The sequence below is a fragment of the Chroicocephalus ridibundus genome, chromosome 1 (assembly GCF_963924245.1).
Source record: "Chroicocephalus ridibundus chromosome 1, bChrRid1.1, whole genome shotgun sequence".
Classification (NCBI taxonomy): domain Eukaryota; kingdom Metazoa; phylum Chordata; class Aves; order Charadriiformes; family Laridae; genus Chroicocephalus; species Chroicocephalus ridibundus.
In genome coordinates this window covers 101840915-101848201 of record NC_086284.1, presented here as the reverse complement: position 1 = coordinate 101848201, position 7287 = coordinate 101840915, and the positions used below count along the sequence as shown (strand labels likewise).

General features: G+C 45.6%; 1 protein-coding gene across 1 annotated transcript in view; it reads left to right on the top strand.

The window, feature by feature from the left end:
* The first annotated feature begins 6815 nt into the window (after positions 1–6815).
* The window catches only part of DYRK1A (dual specificity tyrosine phosphorylation regulated kinase 1A), an 88217-nt gene continuing 87745 nt past the window's right edge, over positions 6816–7287 (top strand). The window contains exon 1 of the mRNA XM_063345592.1: positions 6816–6995. The gene's annotated coding sequence lies outside the window, so the exon portion shown is untranslated. The remainder of the gene's footprint in view (positions 6996–7287) is intronic.

Genomic DNA, 7287 nt, shown 5'->3' with positions numbered 1-7287 from the left:
GGAGGAAAAAGGGATAGACAACCAAGCATTGTTGCTTCTACTGCTCGAAGAACAATTTCTTAGTATGGTGAACTGCTGTAAATGGCAAATACAGAGAAATGTAATTTAAAATTTGTCACTTTATTTTTCTTAGCTAGCAGATTTTATGGTCACGTAGGCATCTAGCAGAACATACTTCGAAGACCTGTCTTGAACAGATTTGTGAAGTCAGAATACTGCAAACATCATGTGCTGGAACTTCATAGAAAATATCCCTTCAGAAAGAGCGCAAGAAGCTTTGTCCTGACATCAAGAACAAAGTTTTCATTTTAGCCAGCAAAGACATATGTTCTGCTGCACAACTACAGAGTAAGGAAATTGTATTTTGTATCACTGGATAAGCTTCAAAAGAAGCTGCCAATGAAGGACCTAATTTTAACAGGACTGAGGACAGTTTTTGACTCTTTCAAGAATACCTACAGAGAAGCAAAAGCTTTACATTGAACAGGTGTAGGCAGATTCAACTTTGCTATGTTACAATCAGCAGAACCAAACACAAATTTTTAGAGACATGAATTGTGTTGTACTAGCCCTTTTGGATGTAAGTGAAACTTTATGATTAAATTAACACAATGTCTTTTTCATCTCTCCTAACACAGCGAAAGCAGATCCCTCTAGAAGTTGGAAACTGAGGATGTAGAGGAGTTCCCAAAGGGGAAATACTTGACATTGTAGCACTTGATTTGCAAAATTTTAAAGAATCATAATTCTTCAGGACACCTGATTTTAACAGAAAACTGTTCTGCACTCTTACAAATGTATTTATCATTGAAAGTGATTGCAGGAGAACTTCTGTGAAACAACTTTAAAATATACGTTTCCCCTAAAACAAGTAACACAGCCTCTTTCCTAGAGGCTTCTTCCCCCCAAAATTCCACTGTTTTGGGGAAGGACTTTGAAATTGGAGTGAGGAACTTGTCATACTTAGGAGTGTGATCTTCAACCTGCCTCTTTATAGAGTTTGAACACCAAGGAATACATCACTGCCATTCAAGAGAATATCAGAGAAAACTCAGGGAGTCGCACAATTTTTTCCGTAGCAAGCTTCATCCGGCAGCAACAGCGGCAATTCCAGGACCTTCTGGTCCAGAGGCGTGCCAACCTACACAATATGCAGTACTGGCTGTCAATCCAAACCCTGTACTATCAAAGCCGGGCTCCGATGATGACTCAAAAGTGTATCTATCTACATTCGAATAGGTTACCATGGCAACCTCTCTGGCCTAAAAAGAGATGGACCACATTAGTTACTTAGCAGCACCTTTTTGACAGGCGAAACACAAGCTGCTCACTCCAGATGATGGTTTGATTTAGAATTAAGTCTGTCTGAGAGCTGCCATGGCGTTCACTGAAGTGTTAATGATGTAACCCAGAGAGAAGAACTTCTTTTGGGACTTAACTTCAGATTGTGGCCTAGCACCAAAGGGATTGAGCTATATAGTGGCTTTGCCTGAGAAACACAAGTTAACAGAACAGCTGACATCATAATCTTTTTGCTATATTATGAAGAAATCCTTTCTGAAGATCTTCTAAGATGGGTCTGCTGGCCTAAGAAGGCCACTCTTGCAGAGGATGTGCAGGATACTAAGGATTATTTGAATTGCTGCTAGCATAACAAACCACCTAGATTGAAACATCTACTCAAAGTACAAACATTAAGCCTTGGAAAGGTCAGAGTGTCCATGACTGGTGTGAAAGAAGTCTGTAGTTTAGACAGAAATGCACATACTCCAAAGGAAAAACTGCTTGGCTACGAGGGCTTTTTAGGGTTTGGAACACAGAATGAAGACTTCCAGAATGTATGGGCCCCTCTATTCGATGCAGCAATGTTGAAAAGGGAAAAACCAGGATGTATTACCCAAGGTCACACTCCACTACCAAGCAATGGTGTGGCAAGGAGAGGAAACTAAGCTGATAAGATACCGAGCAGTTTCCATAGACTTGGGAAGTACTTAGACCCTTAATTAGGAAAATGTCTTCACCCACAAAATGGTAGAGATGGTCTTATTGATATAATGTGTGCTCAGAAGGCTACAAAAATGACTACTGACACAACTATACTGCTTTAAGTCTATGACTGGCAGAATTCTGTGTTGAATAACTCAAAAGCTATTTGAAAATACTAGTTATGTGAGTACACATTCATAAGTCAAGAGTTGTGAAGTCCTGGTAATCTTTGACAGGAAGCAAGGATGGTTCTGAAATTACTTATTGCTTCCAACATCTGGGAACCCAGGTAAGTAAATCTGGCATCGTATGCAGAGTTGTAGACTATGCCCATAATCAGAGGCAAACAAATGAATCAACAAATAAATGAGCAGAACTGGCCACTGTGGATGTAAGAAGTGGCATGTTTAGCACACCAATAGTCCTTCCACTTCAGTACTGTCTCTTGCACAGTAGCTTTCACTACCAGAAATTTTGAAGAACACAATTACAATCCAAGCAGACCTAATGAGTAATTCTTTTTTAATCTTTACTGGGTAGAAGACTTAAAGGGTGAAAATAATGTTACGTAATTTTCAGTTTTTCCCTTTGATTTATTGATTGCTTTAATCTATTTCTTTTGTAAAACAGAAAGTAAATAGGAACACACAAATATTTATTTATTACTTTATATTCATCTGCTACAACATATTCTATAATTCTTCACCTAGATGACAAAGTCTGTGTTTTTTCCCCCAAATACCAATAATAACAATAGCCATCACTCTGGAAAACCCTTTATGTCTATAGCATACCTTCTGTGGTAGTCCTGCACCTTTGGGAGCTCTTGGATTCTTTAAGTTCCGATTACAACCATTTCTGCACTGGTCCTAAGTCTACTTTGTTGACAGCACAGATGTACATGCACACCAAAAAAAAGAGGAAAACAGGAAGGACGGTATTTCTCAGCATAATCATACTGAAAGACAGGAGAGGCAGACTAGTCAACTAAGGTTGACTGTAAGGTAAATTTCTGTACCTTTAAGATACTGTAATCTAATGTTTTGAATGTTGTGTATCGCATTACCTTGTAGCTACTGAACTAAGAAAACTTTTATACTGTTTTGTTGCAATACATCTGTTCTATTTCTCTAGACTGTTGTGCTAGGTTTGCGGTTGGACCTGGTGATCTTAAAGGTCTTTTCCAACCTAAATGATTCTATGATTCTATATTATTTTCTTTCTTAGATGTTATTTCTCCATACTGTATTCATTCCTCCTCATTTTTTATGTACTTTTTTTTCCTTATTTTTTCTCAAGTTTTCTGATTATTGTTCTTTTTGGCCCAAAATGCACAGCTTTCTGAGGGATTTGTCTCTTAGGAAGAGAAAACCAAGTATTTCTTAGGAGCCTGTCTACTAATTCATAAAGAATGTATGCGAACTCCTATTTTCAAGTGTGACACTGAAATACTGTCTAACCTATTCCAGGTGGTTTTTGATGAAGAGTTAATAAAAAAAAGGACTGTCAGTCTTTCCCCTCTTGACAGTCCCTTCCTAAAGAAAAAAAAAAAGGTGCAATAACTTGCTGTTATGTTGAACAAAGTATAAGAAATTAGCAAGTATTTGGATCCCCTTCTTACAGATCGCAGACTATTTCTGAGTGCTCCATCTTCAGTTTCTATATTAATATTCCATCTCAGCTACTTCTCCCCAAAGCTGATCTCTTACAAGGTAATATCTCTTGCTGTCATATTTTCTTTTGGCCAGTTAAAATGTACCCTCATCTTCTGTTCCTTACTCCCACCCCACATTTATGCAATACCAACTTCTTGATTACTTCAGGACAACTATTTGTGGGGTGTGTTACACAACGGATCAGGAGGCTGACCTCATGTTAAAATCAAAACAAAACTTCCCTGGATGGAGCAAGATTTTGGCTGAGTCCCAGCCTGGAAGATGCTCACTTCCCAAATGCTAGACCCAACCTTTACCCTAGCCATATCTGCAGCAAAAAAGAGGACTCCTAGCTCCCAGTGCTAAAATAAAGGTCTGTCCTGCTCCCACCCTAGCATCAGTGTGCTATGTTTCCAGGTGAGGCAGGATTCTGGTAGAGTCCCAGCCTGGAAGGTGCTCAGATCCCTAACCCTAGCTCTAAACCTACTGGAAGCAGAGGATACAAGTCCTCCTCCCAAACCATACAGACAAGCAAGTCCATCCTGACACCAGCTCTAATCCCAAATTCTGTGGCTGGAGGAGGATTCTGGTAGAACTGCAGTTTGCAACAGCCTTGTTCCTTAATTTTAAAGATTATCAACTTCAACACTTTAGCTGTTGAGGACCTAAACAGAAAATGTTGTAGACCATCTGTAATGTGTATACATGCTTTTAATGAAGTGGACATTTAAGAGAATACTGTCGTACAGGAGAAAAACTATAGAGGTTATTAATTATCAAGATAATATTAACAAGAAAAAAATATTTAGTTGTTTGTGTTGGAGAATAAAATTAAAAAAAAAGGCCATCCCCTTTTAAAGACATTTTATCTCAGCCCAAGTTGATGCATACCATAAGCTTGGGTACAGACAGCAAAATAAAAGTAAAGGACTACTGAGCAAGTGCACAAACTCATGAAAACTCTGTAATATTTTCAAGTGTTAGCACAAAAAAACCCAAACCCAAACCCCAACAAGTTACATGCTCTAACATACTCTAATACAGTCAACAGTGTGACTACTTTCTATGAGCTTTGTAGTTACCTACATTGAACAGAGAAATTATTCCGCCACTACACATCACCATTCACACAGAATGGCAGAGATTTTAGCAAGGTTTACAAAACCCTCATAGGGAGGGACTCCACTGTCCCCAAAAGAAGAGCTGCCCTTCCTTGCAGGTGAATTGGGCAGAGCATATGCAAGACTGCCAGTACTTTTCTCTATGTTCTGGATTTCCTGTACAATACACTGTGTGTGCAGGTACTCTAGGCCAAAACAGGATGATACTAACTTGGGAGTCCCTGGGTAGAAGCAGGCGATCCTGTGGGACTTTGTTACGCTGCAGAACACACGTGTTGGCTTTCCTCATCGCGGGGTAAGAGCTGCATTCTGGTCATACTCGAAGGCAAAGAGAGAAGTGTCAGAAGCAGCTCAAAGTGACCTCTCAATCTTTCTGGGGCTGAGGGGAATGAGAAATGACTGTTTAAATCATGGTGCTTCCAGACACCTACCATGGCTTTAAGATGCAATTTCATGGGTGATTTAATCTAACACCGTGATGTTACTCGGTGGGGTGGTCCCACAATTCCCTCGCCACGTGTTCCTGCTGTCTCCTGTGCATCAGTATTTCTCCTAGCCATACAGAGAACTTTTTATTTCAGATGGGTGTTTTCGTTAGTTTGATCCTGCTGATGTAGAAAAGAAAGAGGCAGAGGGACCGTGTGGCTGAAGGTGGAGGGACTCTGGACTGCTATTTTCATCCACACCAAAATTTTGGCTTGGTTGAATGGCGTGTAATACTGCATTTGTAAAGCAATGCTTAAATTATTTGGGAGACCTATGGCTTTAGCTGTTGCTGCACCTGTCTCCCTCTCTTTGGCTGCTTATTTCCACCTCTTAAGCTGAGATAAAAAATATTAAATAGGAAGAAAAGCAAATGGAACAAGTGTTAGTAATATGTCCTAATTTCTTCAAGGAGGCTGGCTGTGAACTAAAATGACTAGATTAAAGTATCACATGTTAGAATTAAAGTATTAGATAAAGGCCATACTCTACTTTTTGATCTTTGTGGGCATTCCATAAAAAAAAAAAAAATCCCTGCACAGATTTAGGCTGGCTGCATCGACGCCGCAACTCCACTCCGCTCTGCAATTACTGCAACCCCGGGCTCCCTTCACAGAGCTCACCCACACCGCGCCTGCCAGACGAGGCAACTTCTTAGTGTTTTGGTTTTTTTCCTTTCTCTTTTTTTGGGGAATATCTTTATGGTTTAGAAGGGGGGGATGAAGAGGACCCCTGCCCGCCCGAGTCCCCCGGACACATCACCCCGCTGCTCCCGCGTGAGAGTGCGGCCTTCAGCAACCCCGCGGCCCTCCCCAGGGCGGAGGGGGTAGACGGGAAACCTCCCCACACGGCGGACGGCCCGGCCTTCTCGGCCTAGCCCGGCCCGGCCCGGCCCGGCCCGGCCCGCGGCAGCAGGCGCGCCCCGCTCCCTCCTCCGTCGCCGCCCGGCCCGGCCCGGCCCGGCCCGACCCGACCCGTCCGCCGCGCTGCCGGCGCCCCCTGCCGGCCGGGGAAGGCGCCGCTGTTTCCCGGTGGGGCGGCGGTGATGGCGGGCCGCCCACCCCCGTCCTCCCCCGGGCGTCCGCCGTGCGGCGGGGGCAAGGGCAGTCGCTCCCCTCCTCCCCCCGCGCCGTTACCGGCCTCACCGCCCCACCCCGCCGCCTCCCCAAGGCCCCCGCCGCGCCGGGGCCATCCCGGCCCTCAGCGGCGCGGTCACACGGCTACCGTCACAGACCTGGGGGGGGGACCGAGGTGGGGGGGTGGGGGGGCAGCGGTTGCCTAGGCGACCGGGGCCCGCCCTTCACCCCTGGCTCTCGTCCCCGCCCTCCCCACGTCAGCGCCGTCTCCCGCCCGTCCCGGGGTGGGGCGGCTGGGCCGCGTGATTGACAGTTGCCATAGAAACAGGCTCGCCCCGTCGCCATTTTGTCAGTTAGCGCTTTTTTTTTTTTTTAAAAAAAAAACCCTCTTCCCGCCTGAATCTTTTTTAAAATTATTATTTATTATTATTATTATTATTTTTCTACCCCCTCTCCTCTTTCCCACGTCCATCCCGAGAGACGTTGTCGCACAAGAAAACGAAAGAGCACCCTAAAAAAAAAAAAAAAATCAAAAAAAACCCTAAACTGTCCCCCGAGGGTCCGGCGGGGACACGCGAGAAGCCCGTCCCGCGCGGACGAGGAGAGGCTCGAGGCGGCGGTGGCGGTGCGGGAAGGGAGCGGGGTCGGCGCGGCGCAGCGCCCGGGCAAAGCCGGTGAGGGCGGGCGGGAGAGGGAGGGAAGGAGGAGCGGGCGGGGAGGGAGGGAGGGGGAGGAGGTAGAGGCTGGCAGGCGGGGGAGAGAGGGAGGGAGCGAGGAGTTCCCGGGGGCTCGGTACGGCGCTGCGCTTCCCCCCTACCCCCTCCTCCTACCACCTCCTCCTCCTCCCCCCGCCCGCCCGCTCGCTCGCTCGCCCGCCCGCCGCTGTCCCCGCGCTGCCTGGCCGGGGCTCAGGCCGCCGCCGCCACCGCCGCCGCCGAGCCGAGGTGAGGCCGGGCCCTGCCGTTG